The sequence below is a fragment of the Epargyreus clarus genome, unplaced genomic scaffold (genome assembly GCF_041222505.1).
Source record: "Epargyreus clarus isolate Ecla_fem2 unplaced genomic scaffold, WU_Ecla_fem_2.2 ptg000033l, whole genome shotgun sequence".
Classification (NCBI taxonomy): Eukaryota; Metazoa; Arthropoda; class Insecta; order Lepidoptera; family Hesperiidae; genus Epargyreus; species Epargyreus clarus.
Genome location: NW_027332238.1, coordinates 2,134,717 through 2,160,912, shown reverse-complemented (window position 1 = coordinate 2,160,912; position 26,196 = coordinate 2,134,717). Strand labels below are relative to the sequence as shown.

At 35.9% G+C, this 26,196-nt stretch overlaps 1 protein-coding gene across 2 annotated transcripts in view; it reads left to right on the top strand.

Annotated features, from left to right (window-relative positions):
* The first annotated feature begins 449 nt into the window (after window positions 1–449).
* LOC140755653 (monocarboxylate transporter 12) overlaps window positions 450–26,196 on the top strand; it is a 53,759-nt gene continuing 28,012 nt past the window's right edge. For both annotated transcript variants that reach the window (XM_073090953.1, XM_073090954.1), the window contains exon 1: window positions 450–656. The gene's annotated coding sequence lies outside the window, so the exon portion shown is untranslated. The remainder of the gene's footprint in view (window positions 657–26,196) is intronic.

Genomic DNA, 26,196 nt, shown 5'->3' with positions numbered 1-26,196 from the left:
ATTGAAAAGCGCTCTGACTCCAAATGAGCAATTATATTGCACAATAATACGAACTGCATAATGATTTCGTGTACAGTCGGAGATTGAGAATAGTTCTCTCCATAAGGAAACACCTTGTGAAGTGGTGGTAGATGTATTAACATCCAAAAAGTGCTGTGTAAAGAACATAATTTAATTTTTTAAAAATATTTGATTTGAGTGAAAATATTGCGCAATACTGATCCCACACGATGCAATAAAAATAAGGTGCAATAAAAATTAAAATCGCTCAAACTTTTGTTCAATCTATGCGCAATTTTCAATATTATATAAATAATATTAATTTAGTGGCACGTCATATAAATTCATTTCACTATAATTGGCTGTTTGATTTACTTCCATTGACTGCTTTCTAATAATGAACGCGCTTGACGTTTGCCAAATCGCCATTCATCTTTGCAAACCATAGAGCTCGCCAATCGTATGTGTAATGTAAATTTCATTCATTCATATCCGAATCTCGGGAACGGTGGTTACGCGTTTTGTTATGGAATTATCTCCTGTATCTAGATCAGTGCTTGAAATTCGTACTTTAAGATGTGCCAGTGATTCGTGTGTTTATATGTGATTATTTTTATTTTTTTACTCAGTGACGGGGCATACGCTGAAACATATCGGTGAGTGATCTTCGTCATACTAATAAATCACAATCATAAAATGTACCACTGCCTCTGTCAGCCTACTAACAAAGAAAAAAATACCTTCCGGTCCAACTTGGCATAATGAGTTTAGGGCATTGACTCCGTTTTAATGGCTGTTTCAAAATTGGAATTAAAAAAGTTAAAAAACGCGCGATTACTGGTTCGCTTGGTTCGTTTTGATATAATCTGTTGTGTGTAAATTATAAAATATTATTTAAAATGTTATTAAAAATCGTATATAGTCCACCTGATTATGAGATCATTATCTTTTTATTGTTATTTGTTTGGATATCTGCAGGAAACCAGATGAGTTCAAAGTTCTATTAGGGGGGCAGCTACAGTATACCTATACAAATACAATGTCTAACTATGTATGGGTTTCATATATTATATTCCCTTACTACTACTAATGTTCTAATGGCTAATATTCAGTGTATTTTTTATATTTTTTATATTGCACTGAACATTATAACTAATTAAATAATTTGTCAAGAGATAAAAGTTTAACTTGGTTCAATAAAATATGTATTATTATTATTTACAATATGTATATGTATATTTATCAAGAGCTACTATAAAAATAAATGTTCCATGCACTGTTCTGCTTTGTTTTTGTCTTTTTTTATAAGTTATTACTTAAAAATACTTTAATTTGACTCAATATTAATTATTACTTAAAAACAATAACAATTTAATCATGGTTACTTTGAGTAACTTTGAGAGATGATAGGAGAGTATAGTTTAACTAAGGAGCATAGATTAGTAAAGATTACTCACTCCTAACTAGAAAATGTACCCAGTTTTGAGAATTGAAATAGTTGCGTAAAAAAGTTTTGCCACGTCTCCGTGCTAAAATATCCCTAAATTATTTGAAATAATTATTTATTTATTATGTAAATTACGCAGTATTAGTTATTTATTCGTAAATTTTCTCTAAAAATGTTTTTATTTGTCAAGAATTCAAAAAAATAACTTACTAATAAGCCGTTTGTGGCTTCATTCAATTTCAAGGTGGCGAAGTATCTTTACTAATCTATGCTAAGGAGGAATCCAGGGGGTGTGGATACCTGGCACCTTAGTCCTTATATGGCAGCATTTATTATCGGCTTGAGCGTAGATTATTAAAGATTACTCACTCCTAACTAGAAAATATAACTAGTTTTGACAATTGAAATTGTCACTGTCATCTATTTTTGTGTTTGAAAAATATCTAAAAAATGTAGTTTTAGATCATTTACGATGAAACGATATTTCTCTGCACTTTGTCATCAATTTCGTGTTTTTGCACTACTTAACTGCGCATGTCGGCATTGTTCTGCGTAAATTACACCATGACAGCCATTAAATGGCTGACAGAATTGTGAGCCGTTTAATGGCTGTCATGGTGTATCCTTAAATTACAAGGCGGTGAGATATCTATACTTATCTATGGGCTCGAGGTAAAATATGCTCTATATGGAGTCGTACAGATGTCCATATGAACGTGACATCATCAGGTGGACTGCATTCTTTGATGCTGCTTCATTCTTAAAAAAAAGTTATATCACATACTGCTGTATAATTAATTGAAGTATAATGATGATCATTATTAAATAGCATTATCATTATTTAATGACAGTTATTACTTAATTAGTAGAAACTATTTAATTATTCATTTATTGATTGTATGACTGAGAGTTTTACAAAAAGCTTAAATTGCTATTGAAGAAAAAAAATTGATTTTTTCTCTCTCTATTGCAGTTTTTCAAACTTATGTGAAAGTATTAAGCTGTCATGTATCCAACCATGTTTTAAACTCTAGTTTATTAAAAGTAAATCAATATTATGTTTATTTGCTTTCTGGATTATGTATTGTTTAAATAAATAATTCATAAGTAACTATAAGTATTCTTTAGTTAGTTTGTAATAAAACTTTTATAATTTGCGTTTTTATTGATGCGCCGTGACCCCCCGTGTTCCTTTGAGGCTGTGGGGCCCCCGAGGGGATCGCAAAAATAATCCTGTAACGTAATCAAAACTTTTGCATTTTTTTATCAATAATACTTTGGTTTAGGAAATTTACTTTGCCCCTCTTTGTAAGAATGACCTTTCTAATAGGTCTGTCTTCTTCGTCCCTGTAGTTCCGGGACCAGAATAGGGCTACGGTATCCCCGACTAAAAGGGGCTTCCGGGGTTGCGGGTGGAAGAGTGGAAGCTCAAACCGCCCGGCCAACGACCCGGGAAGGACGGCGGTATGTGTGGTCACATACCGTCGTGTACAACAGACGGTGTGGCGAGCGGCATGCGCACCTGGGTCTAGCCCGACGGGGCAACGTTAAGAGGACTCCGGTTGCGTTCCTCTGGAGATCCCGGAGTCCTTTACGCAGCACCGAGGACGGCCACCGGGGGGTTTTAGTGCTGTAAGAACCCCACATAACTTTGTGTCGCTCCCACGGCACTGGGTACCTTTCAAAGGTTTCCCCGTCGAAAAAAAAAGTTCTGTACTCTTATAAGGATTAAGAATGATATAGTCCGCGTAAAACTGTAAGTCCGCTCTGAATATAGAAATGAATGGCCTCGCCATAGCAAATTGTACAACTACACCTGCTCGCAACAACTTCAGAGCGAACTCGCAATTTGGCGCGGACTATACTAGGAAAAAATTTATAAAAGGTTTTCCGCCCCCTCAAAATGGCCGCCACTTCCGCCCCCGTAATTAATACATAGAATATATTCAATACACAGGTATAAAGAATATTTCTTATGAATCTGTCATTTTTTTTGCATCGTAAATTATTACGTATCATTCAAAATCGGCCAGGTGCGACTTCTTACCCTACCTACCTGTAACTTTTTTTTATTTTAGTATTTGTTGTTATAAGGGCCAGAAAAACACTATAAAAAATTCAAGTACTTATTTATTACGAATCAAAAGATAGAGCCCTGTGACAGACAAACAGACGCGGGAAATCAAACACGTGTGCAGTCAACCTGATGATAAGTGGTTACTGCTGCCCATTTACGTCTGTAATCAACCCCAGATAAAATTAACCCTACTGAAGAAGCCCACAGATGCGCCCCTGAGTATTAAGTGGGAACTCCTCGGAGAAGTCTGTTTCTCTTCAAAACATTGCTGTTATAATAGAAATACGTGTGACGGTGGTTATCCCCTGCCTGTCGTAGGAAGCGACTAAAAGGGGGCTTTCGGGGTTACGGGCGGTATAAGAGGGAGCGCGAACCGTCCAGCAAGGGACCCCGGGTAGTTCCAGGCGGTAGGTGTTGTCGCATACCGTCGTAAACACCAGACGGTGTGAAGGGCGCTGTGCTAACCTGAGCGGAGTCTGATGGGGCAACACGTTCAAAGGACTCCGGTTGCGTTCCGTTAAAGATCCCGGAGTCCTCTTCGCAGGGCTGAGGATAGCCAACGGAAGATTTTTAGTGCGGTAAAAATCCCACATAATCCCGTGTCGCTCCCACGACGCTAGGTACCTTTTAAAGTTTTATTTTCCCCCTCGTCTACAAAATGTGTGTTAGTGCCGCTGGAGACGAACCACAGAGGGTTCTACCTTCAATCTATACGTAATAGAAGTCCGACACAATTACAGCTGTTCACGATTGATTTTATCTAGAACACGGCCATATTGTCTCGGTAAAAACCTTGACACGAAGTTGATAACCGGTTTTATAATTATTACAAGAAAATGATACAGTTCACTTGTTAGCTACTTAAGTATAGTCTGCGTAAAACTGCTAGTCCGCTCTGAATATAGAAATGAATCGCGTCGCCATAGCAAATTGTATGACTACACCTGCTCGCAACAACTTCGGAGCGGACTAGCAGTTTAGTTTGGCGCGAACTATAATATACTCGATACCGCGCCGTGAGAGGACGTGATAGCTTAGTGGTTGAAACTCTGTTCTCAATCGAGGGGCCCAAGGTTTGAATCAGGCATGTAATTGTGAATTTTCTTTGCGTATTAGAAATTAGCTATCACTTGTTTTAACGGGGTAACATTAAAACCCGACTAGGGAATGATAAGCGAATATAATGGCTTTACGGGGCCCCTGTTATATGGGGGCCCAGGGTATGGACCCTCTGTACTCTTAAGGTAATATATAGTTTAAAAACTAAAAATCACGCTAAAATCGCACAAGGAAAAACATTAATCCTGATACCTGACGATCCAGATGAGGAGAATGGGATAAAATTATTAAAATCGTGTATTGTCATCGGTTCTTGATGATTGTTCAAAATTTTAAATTAATCGAAGCGTTCAAATAGGGTAAAATGTAGTTCAAAGATTCCGTTACATACATACATACAGGTAAAGCTAATAAAAGCGTGGTAAAAATGAAAAAGCCCAGTAGGCCTACCACCATCTTTTAAAAACCATCATAGTTCAGGAAAGTTTTATTTCCTCCTTACAACAGTAAAATGTTCCGTCATACACAGTTGAATAAACTTAAACCCTTATTAATTTTTCGCTTATGCATTCTATAAAACCAACTGAAATTGTCATATTTTGCTTTAAAAGTTTTGCTGCAAAAAAAGTAAAAGTATTATTAAAATAATATAGTTTTAAGAGATGGTAGTAACCCTCCAGGACACTCGGTCACACCAGTATGGTCGCCGCTTAGATCTATAAGAGTATTCTGTTTTAATTTTTGTCTGTTTAAATTATTGAAACCACAGATTTAAACAAAGGGAAATGTGTTTATTTCTTGGAAACCTTGCTTTATTTGGACTATAGCCAAAAGCTATGATGATTTGGCATGTTCTGAATAAGTGTTATTTGTTTTTGACTAATTTTGTTACTCAAAAACCAAAAATATACTAGCGCGCGAAAACCATGACTTCGTATCATAATTGTGAAAAAAAAACATGCAATATGCATCCTAATGTTGTAGATTTTTTATCTGTTTTTTGTATCAAAAATATAACATTTTCTATAAATCTTTCAATATCTAATGGTCAAATTTGTGGTATTCATATTTTATTTGTAGGTATTGTAAAAAAAAACCTATTTTATTAAATGCCCCAAAAGAAGTATAATTTTATATTATAAAATTCTCGTGTCACAGTGTTAGTTACCGTACTCCTCCGAAACGGCTTTACCGATTTTCACCAAATTTTATATGCATATTTAATAAGGGCTGTTCATCCTTAACATTTTTTTATTTATTTGGCAACACAACGTTTGCCGGGTCAGCTAGTTAGTATATTAAAAGTAAAAAATCGAGGTCAAATGCGGTTATTCGAGATTATTGCCAAAACCACTGACATAAATATTTTATATCTATATGTTAGGTCGTTGCCTAGCTGGGTTGTTAAACCCAGCATATCATTTTAATTTAGATCAATGATGTTGCGAATATTTGCAATCGCAGGCGCGAATACGTATTAATAAGAATACGCGGATATAAAATTAACAAAGTAAGATAGAAAAAAATATGTGGAAAATATTCTAATAAAGCTTTAATAATGTCAATAAACTATAAATTTATTTAGATTTTCTATAAAATGGCCATCTTCTATATATATATAACTCAAAGGTGACTGACTGACATAGTGATCTATCAACGCACAGCCCAAACCACTGGACGGATCGGGCTGAAATTTGGCATGAAGGTAGATGTTATGACGTAGGTATCCGCTAAGAAAGGATTTTTATCAATTCTACCCCCTAGGGGATAAAATAGGGGATGAAAATAATACTTCGTAACGCGAGCGAAGCTGCGGGCAAAAGCTCGTGTTAACTAAAACACCAACCTGGGGGATGACGTCATGACTCAGGATAAATGTAAAAAAAAAAATATAATAAACAAATAAAAATAAAATAAATGTAAAGCCCGACGGGGCAACGCGCTAAGAGGACTCCGGTTGCGTTCCTTTGGAGATCCCGGAGTCCTCTACGCAGCGCGAGGACGGCCTCCGGGGGGTTTTAGTGCGGTAAGAATCCCACATAACCCTGCGTCGCTCTCACGGCGCCGGGTACCTTTTGAAGGTTTCCCCCTCGTGAAAAAAAAAAGAAAAAAAGGCAGGAATAGGTGTGGCGGTGATGTCGTTCGAAGTCGAGTCACGGAGGGTCCACCTTCATTTGCGAACATTTTCGCGCAACTCAAAGAAGCAAAAATGTAATAATAATCGTTTTAACCTAATTTATTGTTAAAATAAAAGATTATAGAAGAACAAAAGGCAGTGATAGCCTAGTGGTTAAGAAACTCTGCCTCTCGATTGGGGTCTCCGAGGTTCAAATCCCAGGCACGCACTTCTGATTTTTCAAAGTTATGTGCGTATTAAAAATTAATTATAACTTGCTAAACGGTGAAGGAAAACATCGTGAGGAAACCTGCATACCTGAGAGATTTACAAAAAAATATCTCAAAGGTATGTGAAGTCTACCAATACGCACTTGTCCAGCGCGGTGGACTATGGCCTAATCCTTCTCATTATGAGAGGAGACCCGTGCCCAGCAGTGGGACGGTAATAGGTTGATAATGATAGAAGAGGTTTTCATGTGTCATCACGCATACGACCTAAATTACATTCCAAGATGCAACAATGCTCAGTAAAGCTTGATGAGAATGATTGCGATGATTTCCAATTCTTGATACGTAGGTCATTTGAATAAAATACATACGGAATAAACAAAGTAATTGTGACGGTTACATAATATTATACTGTTTACGGAAATATTTAACGTAGTGAAACCATAAGATGATATACAAAATGTAAACAAATAATTAATTGACTAAAACTTTTCAAGGTAAGAAGTCTACCAATACGCACTTGTCCAGCGCGGTGGACTATGGCCTAATCCTTCTCATTCTGAGAGGTGACCTGTGAACAACCCTTATCACTTAAGGGTATGAAAAATTGATAGCCGATTCTCAGACCTACTGAATATGCATATAAATTTAGTGAAAATCGGTAAAGCCGTTTCGGAGGAGTACGGTAACTAACATTGTGACACGAGAATTTTATAAATATCATATGAGGTCATGTTTACGGAAACATTAACCATTACAATTGACCACAATATAACAGATGTGTTATTAACAAAACATTAAAACCACAAGTAATCTATTTAAACTTTGAATTATGCGGTAAACATTAGAACCGCATAAATCTGTTTAAATTGTGAATTAGAATCGAGGAAAATATATTAATTAATATATTTGGTGATAAGATAAAAATAAGTAATTAAAGTTAAAAACTAAAAACCATGTTACAATCGTATAAGGAAAATGGTTAATCCTGGCAATACTGATGAGAACAATGGGAAAAAAATATTAAAATCGTGTATTGTTATCGGGTCTTGATGATTGTTCAAAATTAAGTATTAATCGGACCGTTGAAAGTGGGTAAAAATTTCTAAAAATCGAGTTCAAAGATTCCATTACATACCCCGTTAGATACAGGTGAAGCTAATAAAATAAATAAATCATCATGCATATCAAAGTGCGTATTGGTAGACTTCACACACCTTTGAGATTTTTTTTATAAATCTCTCAGGTATGCAGGTTTCCTCACGATGTTTTCCTTCACCGTTTAACAAGTGATAATTAATTTCTAATACGCACATAAGTTTGAAAAATCAGAGGTGCGTGCCTGGGATTTAAACCTCGGACCCCTCGATCGGGAGGCCGAGTTTCTTAACCATTAGGCTATCACTGCGTTACACTAAAACATTACAATGCGTTACACTAAAGCGTTACAATAAAATAAATGGGTGGTAAAAATTTGAAAAGGTGTAATATTAAGCTTTTTGACTTATTTTGGAAACGATTTTGGAATATAAATTGATTTATGATACATATAAATTTTCGGTAGGATTGTAAAATATAATAGGAGTAGCAAACGAGTAGTTCACAGATATCTAAATGATGAATTTATCTGACCGAGGCTCGAACCCAATACCCTCATAACACAAATATGGTTGGTCAATATATTTCGTTAGATAACGATGTAAACAGCGTGTCTAATATGAGCGCCGACTTCAGAAATATGTACTAAACCAACATTTATTTCAATTATTTTTTACTTTGTAGTGACATAGAAGTCCGTTGTATTTTTTTGTTAAAATTTTTTTTCCCCCTTTTTAGTGATGACATACTAACATTTATATTAATACAATAAAAAATTGTATAGACGTGATCATGAATGAAGGTAAGGTCTGAGTTTACATTGATTGCAACCGCCCGCTTACGACGAGCTTAGTTTTATATTGTCTTATATGTTCCAACCTAACCTAACTAAAATAGTCAATGATGAACTGGCTTTGCAATTTCATTAGAACCTACACCAAATATCTTCAAACACAACCTAATTATTCCCATCGGTTGAGGAGTTACATATTTTGTCTCCAGAACCCACTCTGATCCTCATCATATTTAAATGGGACCAACTTGTAGCAATTGTACACACACGAAATTAAAGGCATTAAAATAGGTTCATAAACGGCGAAGTTATGGCTGTTATATTTACATGGGTGGAGGAGTTCCTCTCATTTTCTCCAGAACCCATCGATGGATCTTGACCATATTTAAATGGGACCAACTTCCAGCTTGTCTCTATAAAATAAAAAAAGAATTATTAAATTGGGCCACTAACGGCGGAGTAATTCGTGTACATACATAAAAAAAAAAATCCGGCCGAATCGATAACCACCTCCTTTTTGAAGTCGGTTAAAAATAGGTTCTTTACAGAGCAGTTTTTGAATGTCAATACAACTACCACCACTTCACAAGGTGTTTCGTTATGGAGAAGAAGCGGCGAAAGAAACTCCATAACACACATCTTTTAAAAGAATATTTTTTACAATGTTAAACTTAACCTAATGGTACGTGTGGAACTACTTCAGAGCACACCGTTTTGTCAGTCAAATAATCACATAGTTTATACTCGTAGTAGACCCTTTTACATAGTGTTTGTTTAACGACATGTTTGAACTTTTGTCTGTGTGATTCAAAATGTGATCGGGTATTTTATTGTAGTAGCGAATACAGTTGCCCATGAAAGATCTAGCCACCTTACATAATCTATGTTTAGGAATTGTTAGTATATTTCTATTTCTAGTATTAAAGTTAAGGTGGTTACTTTTTTTTAAATATCAGTGTGTTTTCTTATATACATAATATTTTCATATATGAATAGTGGGAAACAGTTCTCTCAGGGACTCTTGATCAATATTAGTGATATCATATGGTATCATTAGCAGAATGATATACAAAACATAGTAACATCCGAACGTATTTTTATATGAATAAATCATTTTTATTCTATTGAAGAAATATTCAGTTACGTTTTGGCGCTTTGCCAAATAGTTTAACTCATTTTTCATAGCACAAAAGATGTGTGTTTATTATTTATGTTATTTTGCTTTCGTTAACATTTTTATTATCTTTAGCTGAATAGACTTATCCTTGAAGCGTTACCTTGTCAAGTTGGGGTGAAAGAAAATCTGTAAATGTTTTGAAGGTACGAGTAGTAAAAGTAAAACCCTTTGTGGTTCGACTCCGTCGGCACCACCGCCACATCTATTTCTGTTATAACAGCAGTGTAGCGCTGCTGTGTTCTGGTTTGAAGGGTGTCAGGGAGACATACTTATCAGAGGCGTGCCAGCTTAGTCCTCAGGGGTAGCGGCGTATCTGTGGCCGTCGTCAGGTAGGAATATCTAATCCTATCTGGTGTTGATCACAGATGTCCGTACGGCAGTAGCTTACCATCAGGTGGACTGCGTGCTCGTCTGCTACTCCTATATTATAAAAAAACATAGGTGTGGCATTGGTATCCCCGGTCGATAGTAGCTTTGAAGATGTCGTAATTTTTGGTATATTTCTCGATTGCGCCATCTGTATATTATTTGCTGGAATGATTCTGTGAGGAAAGAAGCGTTGAGTGGTATACCACTCGAGATAAGATAAATTTTGACCTGAATACGTTTTTCCTCAATCACAGCTTAGCACTGTGAAGTACGGTCGGCAAATTACGAATCATGTTTTCTGTATATTTATACATATTTTTTTTTTATAATATACCCGCTCTGTATTGAGTTGTCTATACTAATATTATAAAGAGGAAAACTTTGTTTGTTTGTTTGGTTGTAATGAATAGGCTCAAAAACTACTGGACCGATTTTAAAAATTCTTTCACCATTCGAAAGCTACATTTTTTTTTTTTTTTTTATAGTATAAGAGTAGCAGACGAGCATGCAGTCCACCTGATGGTAAGTGGCTACTGCCGCCCATGGACATCTGTAATCAACCCCAGATAGGATTAGATATTCCTAACTGAGGTCGGCCACAGATGCGCCGCTACCCCTGAGGACTAAGCTGAAACGCCTCGGAAAAGTCTGTCTCCCTTACCACACCCTTCAAAACGGAACACAGCAGCGCCTAACACTGCTGTTATTAGAATAGAAATAGGTGTGGCGGTGATGCCGCCGGAGTCGAACCACAAAGGGTTCTACCACCTTCCAAATTACATTATCCACGAGTGATGGCTATATTTTATATGAAATATATTTGATAAATAGATTTTGAGGCGGTACAAAGTTTGCCGGGTCAGCTAGTCATATATATAAATAGTTATTTTTTTTATTAATATAGGAGTAGCAGACGAGCATTCAGTCCACCTGATTGTAAGTGGCTACTGCCGTATGGATATCTGTAATCAACCCCAGATAGGATTAAATTTTCTTACCTGAGGTCGGCCACAGATGCGCCGTTACCCCTGAGGACTAAGTCGGAAGTTTCAGATAAGTACGTCTTCCTTGCCACACCCTTCAAAGCGGAACACAGCAGCGCTTAACACTGTTGTTATAACAGAAATAAGTGAGGCGGTGGTGCTGGCGGTCAAACCACGGAGGGTTCTCTACCCAAAGGGTAAAAACGGTACCCTATTACTAAGCCTCCGCTGTCTGTCCGTATGTCACAGGGCTCTATCTCCTGAACCGTAATAGTAGTAATATGGACACTTGACATTTTTATAGTGTGTATCAGTGGCCGCTATAATAACAGATAAGTAGGTACTAAAAATAAAAAAGTTGTCAATAATTTTTATTTATTTATTTATTTATTTACTCATATCTTACAACTAACATTACAGGGTTGCCTAATGCGTTAGTGTACCACCTAATACCACCAAATAATCACCTAATACCTCAACCAGTTACATTTCTCTGATACGATTATTTATTATTAAATTTAAAATAATTACAAATTAAATCAATTACATCAATTAATCAATTACATACAATTGGAGGTCGCCATACAAGAAATTGCTGTTTTTTGACGTTTGTAACCTTATCTAAATCATAATCATCAACCCATTACTGTCCCACTGCTGGGCACGGGTCTCCTATCAGAATTAGAAGGATTAGGCCATAGTCCACCGCGCTGGACAAGTGCGTATTGGTAGACTTCACATACCTTTGAGATTTTTGTTTTTTATATAGATCTCAGGTATGCAGGTTTCCTCACGATGTTTTCCTTTACCGTTTTAGCAAGTGATAATTAATTTCTAATACGCACATAATTTCGGAAAATCGCCTGGGACATGAACCTCTGATCCCACGATCGAGAGGTCGAGTTTTTAACCACTTGGCTATCACTGCCCTTAATCATTATCTAAATATTAAACTGCAATAGATGGACACACACAAAGACAAGTACCAAAACACCCAGACCCAGAACAGCTATCTAAATTCATCATTCAGATATCTGTCTGGCCGGGGATCGAACCAGGAACCCTTTACGCGTCACACCGGTATAGTGACCGCCATATGCGATGTGTCATATCAGGTGTAAGAGTCAGTTGAACGTATCTATATTGTCAATTTTACAGGAGAGCAAAAATTTTGTGTGAAAATTCGCCACTTCAAACTTTACCAGATCATTAATAGAGATAATATACAATAGTTGAAATAAAAATATATATAGAAAGAAAGAAAGAAAATAATTTATTCGGCAAAATATATATTAACATATTGTGCTACTATTAGAGTTTTGAAATATATAAAAATGTTTATAAAAGCTTACAAAAATACAATATATATATATATATTTTATTTATTCGGTACTATTTATTTATTAAATATTGAATATAGCGTTACGTCGTTTTGCCATTTCATAAAGGACTACATTGTGGACCGTTTTGTGGAAAAAAAACGATTTTTGATTATTTGTACATACGTTCATCTGACTCTTACACCGCGATATATGATAAATGATAATGTATTTATCATTATCATGCGTACTCTATACAGTTTTATTTTAAGGTCACTTGACCTACGCCTACTTGCTTAAAAGGACCAATTGTATGTGGCTAGAAGGCATGCGCACGCGCATATGAGTAATGCACGGACCGATTTAGGGCTACCAAACGTATTTTTTTTTTATAATATAAGAGTAGCAGACGAGCATGCAGTCCACCTGATGGTAAGTGGCTACTGCCGTATGGACATCTGTAATCAACCCCAGATAGGATAGATATTCCTAGCTGAGGTCGGCCACAGATGCTACCCTACCCCTACCGCTACCCCTGAGGATTAAGCTGGAAAGCCTCGGAAAACTGTCTCCCTTACCACACCATTCAAACCGGAACACAGCAGCGCTTAACACTGCTATTATTAGGTAGAAATAGGTGTGGCGGTGGTGCCGCCGGAGTCGAACCACAAAGGGTTCTACCACCTTCAAACCAACTACTTGCGTTAAAAGAAACAATTGTATGTGACTGTAAGTCATGCGCTCGCGCAAATGAGTCATGTAGTGACCGATTTAGGGTTACCAAGCGCAAATGGGGTTATCGTAACAAATGTGTATTGTTATTCGACGTAGTCATTCCGGTGGCACTGCGGTCACATCTATTTTCGTAATAAAACTTTTTATTTTAATAAAATAAAAACTTAAACTTAATTATAATTGTAAAATTTTTCAGCTTATAAACTTAAATATACCACACATAATTAAAAAGAAAACTTTTTGTTTACGAAAAAATATATTAACAAAATTAAACTTTTTATTTTAATAAAATGAGAACTTAAAAAATGAAATAAAAATAAAAAACCTTTTATTTTAATAAAATAAGAACTTAAAAAAGTAAAACTTTTTGTTTAATAAAATAAAAAGTTATTTAAAATATTTTTATACGCTTTAAGTACCGTTTGGCATTTTGATTGTGTCATAATTTTTTAAATTTTTTTTTTGAGAGCGATTTTTATTATAGTCCGCGTCAAACTGCTAATCCGCTCTGAAGTTGTTGCGAGCAGGTGTAGTCATACAATTTGCTATGGCGACGCGATTCATTTCTATATTCAGAGTGGACTAGCAGTTTTACGCGGACTATGCGAACCCAATAATTCACGTTATAATAATCATTGACAATTGAATGAATAGCATTGAATTGAAATGACATTCATTAAATTTAATTAGTAATTAATGTTGTTGCATTGTTCTAGTTTTTCAATGACATGACAGTTATCATTAGCCTTGGATTTCAATGAAAGTTTTACTTTGTAATGTCGACGAGGCCTTTCTTTTTTATATGATTGAAGCATAGATATGTATAGATATCTCACCGCCTTGTAATTGAAGGAAGCCATTAAATGACTTAAATGGCTGACGATTCTGTCAGCCATTTATTGGCTGTCATGGTGTAATTTACGCGGAACAATGCCGACTTGCGCAGTTAAGTGGTGCAAAAACACGAAATCGAAGAAAAGTGCGGAGAAATATCGTTTCATTCGTAAATGATTTAAAAACTTCGTTTTTTTATATTTTCAAACACGAAAATAGCTGACAGTGAAGAAGATAAGTGAGTGAGTGGTGGTCGTGGTGGTGAGTGAGTGATGTAGTGAGTTTGAAGGTGGTAGAACCCTTTGTGGTTCGACTCCGGCTGCACCACCGCCACACCTATTTCTACCTAATAACAGCAGTGTTAGGCGCTGCTGTGTTCCGTTTTGAAGGGTGTGGTAAGGGAGACATACTTTTCCGAGGCGTTCCAACTTAGTCCTCAGGGGTAGCGGCGCATCTGTGGCCGACCTCAGGTAGGAATACTTAATCCTATCTGGGGTTGATTATAGATGTCCATGGGCGGCAGTAGCCACTTACCATCAGGTGGACTGCATGCTCGTCTGCTACTCCTATATTATAAAAAAAGTAAGATTAGATGAGATTTGACTTGATGCCCTTCCCCTTAACGCCTTATTTAATTAATTGACGTCCCCAAAGTATGTTGACAGCCCTAACAAGAGTTAATTATCCTATAGTTAGTATAGGATGTGACGTTGTGTCATGTATGATAGGGTATAAATGATGTGTGTCTTTCACACAATGAGTAATTATAATGAATCCCGTGATCATACGAATATTGCGTAAGAATTTGTATTGTAAACATGTTTATCAAATAATCTTTTTTAAAATAAGCTGTTTTGTTACGTCATTTTATTTTTTGGGTTTTGTGAAAACCCCTTTTATTTGGTATTTATTAAGTTATTATTTTGAAGGTGGTAGAACAATATATTATGAAAAATCTATTTATCAAATATATTTCATATAAAATATAGCCTATGTTACTCGTGGATAATGTAGCTTTCGAATGGTGAAAGAATTTTTAAAATCGGTCCAGTAGTTTTTGAGCCTATTCATTACAATCAAACAAACAAACAAAGTTTTCCTCTTTATAATATTAATATAGATGTATTATATAGAAAACGGATATTTTGTAGCAAACTAAACTTCCTTAACAGTTAATTAGTAATATTTAACGGTAAATGGCTCATTATTATTTTTTTGTATTTACTCAATTTTATGCTAAATTAATGACAACCTTGAGTCTAGGATTTTACTTTACTCTGATTTTTTTATAATATAGGAGTAGCAGACGAGCATGCAGTCCACCTGATGGTAAGTGGCTACTGCTGCCCATGGACATCTGTAATCAACCCCAGATAGGATTAGATATTCCTACTTGACGACGGCCACAGATACGCCGCTACCCCTGAGGACTAAGCTGGAACGATTCGGAAAAGTCTGTCTCCCTTACCACATCCTTCAAACCGGAACACAGCAGCGCCTAACACTGCTGTTATAACAGAAATAGGTGGTGCCGCCGGAGTCGAACCACAAAGGGTTCTACCTCCTTCAATTAGATATGCTATTACTGTCCCACTGCTGGGCACCAGTCTCTAAGTGTGTCTAAGTTGGAATGCCTCGGAAATTATGTCTCCCTTACCACACTTCAAACCAGAACACAACAGCGCTTAACACTGCTGTTATAACAGAAATAGGTGTGGCGGTGGTGCCGCCGGAGTCGAACCACAGAGTTCTAAAAGTTGTGTTTTACCACACCCCTCAAACTAGAACACAGCAGCGCTTAACACTGTTATAACAGAAATAGGTGTGGCGGTGATGCCGCCGGAGTCGAACCACAGAGTTATAAAAGTTGTGTCTTACCACACCCCTCAAACTAGAACACAGCAGCGCTTAACACTGCTGTTATAACAGAAATAGATGTGGCGGAGGTGCCAGCGAAGTCGGAACTATAGTTCTAACAAAAAGTTGTGTATTACCACACCCTTCAAACCAGACACGTTTTAATATTAGGCTATCACTCCTTATCAACAATAAACGAATTATACTCAAATTATATTGATAACAATTGCGGAAAACGGTCACCGACCTTGGGAGTATAATAAAAGATAACACCATCGTATACAATTGTAGATAATATCTTTATTGCGTTGATTTTCGCGATGTTATTGTGAATTTTTAGTGTATAACGAATGTAATTATAATCATTATTTGCATAGAACGAGGATATTTTTAGTTTCAAGGTGGTAGAACCCTTTGTGGTTCGACTCCGGCGGCACCACCGCCACACCTATTTCTGTTATAACAGCAGTGTTAGGCGCTGCTGTGTTCCGTTTTGAAGGGTGTGGTAAGGGAGATATACTTTTCCGAGGCGTTCCAGCTCAGTCCTCAGGGGTAGCGGCGCATCTGTGGCAAACCTCAGGTAGGAATGTCTAATCCTATCTGGGGTTGATTACAGATGTCCATGGGCGACAGTAACCAATTACCATCAGGTGGACTGCATGCTCGTCTGCTACTCCTATATTATAAAAAAATCTATTTGTTATAGCGGCCACCGTTATGCATACTCGGTGAAAAAATCAAGTGGCTACCTATTGCGGTTAGAGATAGAGCCCTGTGGCAGACAGCGGAGGCTTAGTAATAGGTTTGATAACCTTCGAAATTGTGATATTACCACGCTTTTATTAGCTTGACCTGTATGTATGTATGTAACTGAATCTTACCTTACTTGAAGTCGATTTTTACCCACTTTGACAAACGGCAATGTATAGATTAATAATGACATATGGAATTTAATAATATTGTTATGTTTATATTTTGAAACTAGCTGACCCGGCAAACTTTGTACCGCCTCAAAATCTATTTATCAAATATATTTCATAGTAAATATGGCCTATGTTACTCGTGGATAATGTAGCTTTCGAATGGTGAAAGAATTTTTAAAATCGGTCCAGTAGTTTTTGAGCCTATTCAGTACAATCAAAGAAACAAACAAAGTTTTCCTCTTTATAATATTAGTATAGATTACAAATTGACTGTTTAAAATTTAATTAGAATAAGACTTGGCCCACATAATTTTAAGAAGACGATTATAAGTTCGAATATAATGTACATGATTAAGTAATTTAATTTATTACTAATGCTATGTGTGTATAATTTTATTTAATAACAATTGATTAAACTTTATAATTAGAATTGGGTATTAAAAAGAATTTTTCATACCTCTAAGAGGTGGAATGTAGAGGACAATTTTGTTATAACAGCTGCATTTAATTACATGATAAGCAAAATAAATAATTTGTTTTGATTTGATTTGAACGGTCCGATTGATTTAAAATTATGAACAAATCCAAAACCGATAAGATACGAAACAATTCACAATTTTTATAATTTTATCCCATTCTCCTTATCAGGACCGTCAGGAATTATCATTAACGATTTTCCTTGTGCGATTTTAAGGTGGTTTTTAGTTTTTAAACTATAATTATTTTTAATATCATTATTTAGAAGAAATTAGTTCATCATCAACCCATTACTGTCCCACTGCTGTGCACGGGTCTCCTCTCAGAATGAGAAGGATTAGGCCATAGTCCACCGCGCTGGACAAGTGCGTATTGATAGACTTCACATACATTTGAGATTTTTGTTTTTTATAAATCTCTCAGGTATGCAGGTTTCCTCACGATGTTTTCTTTCGCCGTTTAGCAAGTGATAATTAATTTCTAATACGCACATAACTGAAAAATCAGAGGTGCGTGCCTGGGATTTGAACTTTGGACCCCTCGATCGAGAGGCCGAGTTTCTTAACAACTAGGCTATCACTGCCTTGAAGCCTGAAGAAATTAGTTAGGCGTAGTCAATTCGTCACCTTGTGTAGATGGTGGCGTTCTAACGTCGTATCGTATCGTCTAATCTAAGCTAACCAATTATACCATTGAGAGCGATTCTTTCGGCCTTCGATGTATTGACAAGGTTTTAGGGTACCGTACTCGAAACTATGGGGTTAAAAAGTAAAATAAATAAAAGTTCCTTAGTCGAAACTATGGGGTTAAAAAGGAAAATAAATAAAAGTTCCATAGTCGTAGTATTTAATAAATTGTTGAAAACTTTTTAAGAACAAGTTTTTAGTTCTATTATAATGTAATACATTTACCTTATATATAATTCTCGTGTCACAATGTTAGTTACCGATACTTTAGTACTCCTCCGCTTTACTGATTTTCAACAAATTTTATATGCATATTCAGTAGGTCTGAGAATCGGCTACTATATATTTTTCATATCTCTAAGTGATGCGGGTTGTTCACCCTTAACATTTTTTTTATTTATATGGCAACACAACGTTTGCCGGGTCAGCTAGTAATAAATATTTGGAATTATAATTTTCTGGTACAATAAATGATTTTAAAAGCTTGTAGCACTCAAGTTGAGTAACTTTAGTAATTTTGTGTAATTTACCTCTTCCTAAATTTAATTACCGCTACAAGCTAACAGAAAAATCGTTAATCTTGACGATCCTGATAAAAAAAGTGGAACAAAATTATTAAAACAGTGTCTTGTCATCGGTTTTTGATAATTGTTCCAAATTTTTAAATAATTTGACCGTTAAAAGTGGGTAAAAATCGAGTTCAAAGATTACGTTACATACCCAGGTATAAACAGTATAATACCCGGCACGAGTCGTGAGCACAGGTGGGCAGTAGTGGGGGTAAGCTCGCGCATGTACACTTTTGGCCAAATTGCACGAAAGTGTACAGTAGCCGAATGACACGCGAGCCTCCAATAGACGATGTGCATTGACTTAGGAACCAATCGCGTGCAGCTCGGCACCCCGCCCCGCCCCCATGGCTTCTTCATTCCGCCAAAGAGACCGAAACATTAACTACTGCGCAGCTGTCAGTTGTGCTCACGACTCATGCCGGTCACTATACCCTCACCATGAGTTTTTACGTTTTGACAAATATGACTGTTTTGGTATTTGTTTACGTATTTGCCCATACAATTTCCAATCAGCGCTCTTGGAATATAAATAATTAACACCGAAAATAGATTGAACAAAAAACGGTTTATTGCGCGTTAGTTACAACAGAGTGAAGTTGTCAAAAGAATAAGAGCACAGATAAACATAAAGTAGCAGCGCCGCCAGTGAGCATAAAAGGAACTAAATTATTTTAATAGGGATGTGTTTATTAACTTCCAATATCCTCCCTTAAACATAATGCCATCTTCGCTGCACAGTAAGCCAATTTGGTGTGTGACGTTGCTTTGGTAAGGGCATCTGCAACCATTTCATCCGTCTGTATGTATCGAACATCAATGGCACCTCCTAGTACATTGTCTCGAACAAAATGGTGCCTCACATCAATGTGCTTGGTCCTACAATGATAACCATCAGTACCTGAAAGTTTGATAGAACTTTGATTATCACTGTAAATAAGCATAGATTCATTCTTGAGTTGTGGCCAAAAAGTTTCTTGGAACTGCTTTAACCACAAAGCTTCTTGTACACATGAGGCCAGAGACATATATTCTGCCTCTGTAGTGGATAGGGCAACAGTAGGTTGACGTCTGGAGTTCCAGCTGATTGTTCCTCCCTGAAACAAGAACGTGTACCCTGTGCAGGAGCGCCGATCATCCTCTGAGCTAGCCCAGTCTGCATCACAGTAACCATGAGTCATAGCTTCATTTGAGTTCCGTCTATAACTCAGTCTATAATCTTGAGTACCTTTTAAGTAACGCATGACTCTCTTGAGAGCGACCCAATGTTTTAATTCAGGTTTATTATTATATTTGCTTAACATATTAATGGCAAAACTTATATCTGGTCTGGTAACCTGCGAGATATATAAAAGACACCCAATTATTTCTTGGTAAGGAATATCATGTAAAATTATTGTTTCTTCTGAGTTTTCTTGTAACTTTGAATTCATATCTATTGGGGTTTTAACAGTTTTACAATCAGACATTCCATATCTTTGTAATACTTCTTGTATGTATTTCTTTTGGTCCAAATATATAATGCTTCTCTTCCTGTCTCTTTCTACATGTATACCAAGACAATAACAAAGCTCGCCAATATCCTTCATTTTAAATTTCTTGTGTAACTCTTTTTTTATATATAATTTTGACTCTTGACTATTTGTAAACAATACTAAATCATCAACATAGATGGCTAGAAAAATCAAGTTACTATTGTCTATTTTATAATATATACAGGGATCTAATTTAGACTGTAATAGCCCCATTTCTTTAAGTGAAAAATCAAGTTTCTTATTCCACTGCCGACTAGCCTGTTTTAATCCATATAAAGATTTTTTAAGTCTACAAACTTTGTTACCATATTTATATAAAGGGGGTTGCACCATATAAATCTCCTCTTCTATGTCACCTTGAAGAAAAGCTGATTCAGCATCCATTTGACATATATCCAAATCATATTTAACTGCTAAGCCAAACAAATATCTTAAAGAAGCAAATCTTACCACTGGTGAAAATACTTCAGTATAATCAATTCCTGGTTTTTGTGAACATCCTTTTATAACAAGCCGTGCCTTGTATTTTACTATATGTCCATTTTCATTTGTTTTAGTCTTAAAAACCCATTTACATGGTATAGGATGTTTATTACTTGGTAGATCAGTCAACTCCCACGTATTGTTTTTCAATAAGCACTTATACTCTTCATCCATTGCATCCTTCCAATGTTTAGCATTAGTAGATGATAAGGCTTCATCAACAGTTAACGGATCTGAAATTTTCATAATGCACATAAAATTATTACCTTTTTGATGTGACCTCAAGGTGATGTTTCTATCGAAACTGTCATTGTTTTCACTCTCATCACTCTCACTGGGGTAATATGTTTCATCATCATTTCTGTTAGTGTTACAACTGTCAAATGATGCATCAGCGCTTGTGGGTGACAAAGTTATATTTGATGTATTTCTTTGTAAGCTCTCACCGACAGATGCTGTTTCATCATCTTCTTTTATACAATTATATGAGTTAGAACTATTGTTTGTGTTTGAGTTTAGTGTGACTGAAACATGCTGTGGGATAGATACATTTTCTTGTGTGATATTATCAACATTCACCGTGTTTTCAATGAAAATTACATCTCTACTAATTATCATTTTTTTATTAATAGTATCATACACTCTGTATCCCTTTGTGTTGTCACAGTACCCCACAAAAATTAATTCACGTGACTTACGATCCCATTTTAAACGATTCTGCTTTGGAACATGTACCATGGCTTTGCAACCAAAAATCTTTAAATGTGAAATATTTGGTTTCTTACCAGTCCATTTTTCATAAGGTGTTACCTCAGCCAAAACTCGTGATGGGGATCTATTAATAACATAGGCTGCAGTCGCTACTGCCTCAGCCCAATAAGTTTTCTTCAAATTTGCTTCGAAAAGCATACATTTGGCACGCTCCACCAAAGTCCTATTCATACGTTCTGCCAGACCATTCTGCTCAGGCGTATACGGTGTGCTGGTTTGATGTTTGATGCCAGAAGCTGCTAGAAAATCAGAAAAATCCTTATTACAATATTCTTTACCGTTGTCACTTCTTACTATCTTAATTTTCTTTTCTAACTCATTTTCTACTTCTTCCTTAAATTTTTGAAACACTGACTTAATATCCATTTTATTCTTTAGAAAATACACATATACTTTTCTGGAGTAATCATCTATGAAAGTTATGAAGTACTTCGCACCACCAGCTGATGATGTCTCCATCGGACCACATAGATCAGTGTGTATTATCTCGAGCAATGCTTTTGCTCTAGAACCGGAATGAGGAAAAGGTAGTCGTGTTTGTTTTGCTTCACAACATGGTATACAGACAGAATCAACTTCTTTATCAGTGATTTTTATACCCTCAGCACATGACTCTAACCTCTTTACATCTGACATATTTAAATGACCCATTCTTTTATGCCAAGTAATTATATTTGTGTTACTCTCACAAGTTACAGCATAAGCATTCCCAGTAATAGTATCGAGCTTATACATATTATCAGACAGTTTTGCAGTTGCTATGAGAATCTTATTGGCATTATATATATTACAACCCATGTCAGTGAACTCTAGTTTACAACCATTTTTAGTTAATTGACTGACTGATACCAAGTTTGCACTCAACTCAGGAATAAATAAAACATTTCTCACCTGGATCTGATGCACATCTTTACATACATTGGTCTGAATATTTACTTTACCCATGTTCTGCACGGAGACAGCATTACTATTCGCCACCATTATTTTGTCAATTGGACATGGCTGCAGATCGTACATCCAGTCTGAGCGTCTTGTCATATGCATTGTTGCACCTGAGTCGATGTACCAGTCATCTATATTTATTTTGTTGTAAGCTGAAAAAATTGCTGAAAAACTATTTTGACTATTGTTCTTCAAAGTGCACTGATTTTTATAATGTCCATATTTGTTGCAATTGTAGCAACGTGGGCCTTTTCCTTTTATTTTAGGGTGTTTATTAGAGGTATTAAAGTTGTTTTTGTGCTTTGTAAGGAACGCTGAAGACTCAGAAACTTTCACCTCCTGTAAAAGCTTTGTCTTGACAAAATCTGAAGAAATTTTAATGCTAGAACTTTCTAAACCCATTATCATCGGTTTATAATTATCCGGTAAACCTGCCAGCATGAGTGTTCCTAGCCATTCGTCTCCAACTTCGAAACCAATATTTCGTAATTTGTATGCGGTACTCAAAATTTTATTAACATATTCCTCGATGCTAACACAATTATCCAATGTTGTGTTGATCAAATCTTTTAATAAACCGACTTTTCTTGATAGCCCGGAGTCCTCGAAAGCATTTTGAAGGTTTTTCCATACCTCACGAGATGACTTTGCATTTTCGATGTGGACATAATTTATCGGTTCCACTAGCAAAATTATCTTTGACTTGGCCTTTATGTCTTTCTTAGGATCTACTTGACCAGTAGAATCAACACACTCCCACAAATCTTCATGTTCAAGATATGATCGAACTGCAAACTTCCACGTGGAATAGTTTTCTCGCCCGGCGAGTTTTTCAATATGTAGGTTAGACATATTCATGTCGGAAATTACCGCGAATTACTTTACTGATATTTACTGCATAAATAATTGTTCGTACGGATCTATTTTAGGCATACGGGACGGCCCATAACCTCTTGGAATATAAATAATTAACACCGAAAATAGATTGAACAAAAAACGGTTTATTGCGCGTTAGTTACAACAGAGTGAAGTTGTCAAAAGAATAAGAGCACAGATAAACATAAAGTAGCAGCGCCGCCAGTGAGCATAAAAGGAACTAAATTATTTTAATAGGGATGTGTTTATTAACTTCCAATAAGCGCCCCTATCGGATTGTATCAGGACTATAGTGTCAGTAACGTAACATTAAACGTCTAAATTGACAAAATGGCGCTTTTTGTTTTGTCTCTCTTTTTTGCGAAGATGCGAGGTAGACAAAAATACTTGAGCACTTACTTATTGTTACGTTTACTCAGTCTACTGAAGCAAACGGAACAGAATAATGGATTGAGTAAACGTAACGTAAAATTGTGGGATGTTTTGAAAACTCATGGTAAGGGTACAGGGATAATTTAATAAACCTTGGTAATAAAATATTAAACTTAAATAATACGGAACCAAGTGTCACACGCGTGGACAATATTTGCATTCGCACTTCGCAGATGTGTATTGCAGGTTTCTAAGAACCTGTTGTGAGTTTTCCTACAAACTTTCCTTATTATGTGATCGCTACTATATATACACTACTATATTACATATAAAATATAGCCTATGTTACTCGTGGATGATGTAGCTTTCGAATGGTGAAAGATTTTTTTAAAATCGGTCCAGTAGTTTTTGTGCCTATTCATTACAATCAAACAAAGTTTTCCTCTTTATAATATTAGTATAGATATAGTTTGAAAGAATATCACGTAATAGTAATTATTATAGTTAAAATAATTATGGTTTAAAAACTAAAAACCACGCTAAAATCTCGCAAGGAAAATCATTAATCCTGATTCCTGACGATCCTGATGAGGTGAACGGGAATAAAATTATTAAAATCGTTTACTGTCATCGGTTCTTAATAATTGTTCAAAATTTTAAATTGATCGGACCGTTCAAAGTGGGTAAAATCGAGTGCAAACATTTCGTTACATACATACAGGTCAAGCTAATAAAAGCGTGGTAAAAATGTAGAATCTCATCAGAACATCAGAAAAACACCCAGCAAAGCTATTTTCAAAAAACTTGTCCGAGAGCATCTGAGCACCTCATCTGACAAATAAAGCTTCTTTTTTTTCTCTCTTATAAGTGATAAGAGAGAAGAGAGAGAGAGAGTGAGAGAGAAGTCTCTTATATGTATATTTATTTATTATATTTAAAACATATTTATGTATGTATGTATAAAATTGTATATTATTTATTTATCCTTAATGTATTATATTTAACACCTGCCGCAAATTCTCTCCAATCACCAAGGGTTGACTGGTAGAGAATGCCATTAGGCATTAAGTCTGCCCTGTTGTAATATAACTTTGTGTTACTTTTACAATAAATATATAAATAAAATAAACAAATAAAATAAATCTCTTGACTAGATTTAAGGGTAGAAACTCTTCATAGTTCGATTCCGGAGGTACCTACTTTCAACCCTGTTTATTACCCGACTGCGGAGGGCTTTGATCTATGACGGAGGGTTATATTTTTTGAGCGTATGTAATATGTATGTATTACTATGTATGTCTCATTCTTTGTCACGCTGCAGCACAAACGACTTGACGGTTTAACATATGAGGTGTCGTTGGATCCGTCTAAATTGCGGGAGCTATAAGCGTCGCTGTGTTCTGATCTGAAGTAAGGGAGATTTATAAAACTGTTCCAATTTATTTTTAACTTTTGAAGGTGGTAGAATCCTTTGTGGTTCGACCCCTGCGGCACCACCGCCACACCTATTTTTTGCCTAATAATAGCAGCGTTAAGCGCTGCTGTGTTCTGGTTTGAAGTGTGGTAAGGGAGACATACTTTTCCGAGACGTTCCAGCTTAGTCCTCAGGGGTAGCGGCGCATCTGTGGCCGACCTCAGGTAGGAATATCTAATCCTATCTGGGGTTGATTAAAGAAGTTCGTGCGCGGCAGATAGGGGTCGCGGTGGTGCCTCTTCGGACCATACTGTCTCTACCTTAACAATATTTCGATATTGTTGTAACGTTTATAATTAAGATAAATTCTTATCGCCAGAGTATGTATGTACATATTATATACCTACTTACTGATAAGATAATATTTATTGCCGTGTAATATTTATTGTAAGTTGGTATATAAACATGAGTGAGATGTCATACAATGAAGATATAATCTTTTACAAGAGGTTAGCAACAAAGTTTCCGCTATTTTTATCAATGGAGGTAAAAAAGCGTACTATAAACTAAGTGATTATTTGACTGACAAAACGGTGTGGTCTGAAGTAGTTCCAGCTCTACATGTACCATTAGGTTAAGTTTAACATTGTAAAAAACATTTTTTTAAAGATGTGTGTTATGGAGTTTCTTTCGCCGCTGCTTCTCCATAACGAAACACCTTGTGAATTGGTGGTAGTTTTACTGACATTCAAAAAGTGCTCTGTAAAGAACCTATTTTGAATAAAAAAAAATTGATTTGATTTGATTTGAATGTTTTTTGAGCGAATGTATGTATATCTCATTCTTTGTCACGCTGCAGCACAAACGGCTAGACGGATTAACATATGAGGTGTCGTTGAATCCGTCTAATGTGGGAGTGACATAGACTATCTTTTTAAGCAGTCGGTATTTTCGTTTTTAGTATAATTTGTCTAATTACTTCCTCTTCTTGGTATTTCAAAGGTTCTACATAACAGTGGCAGTGGTCTTACTATCATCTATTAAATATTCGAGT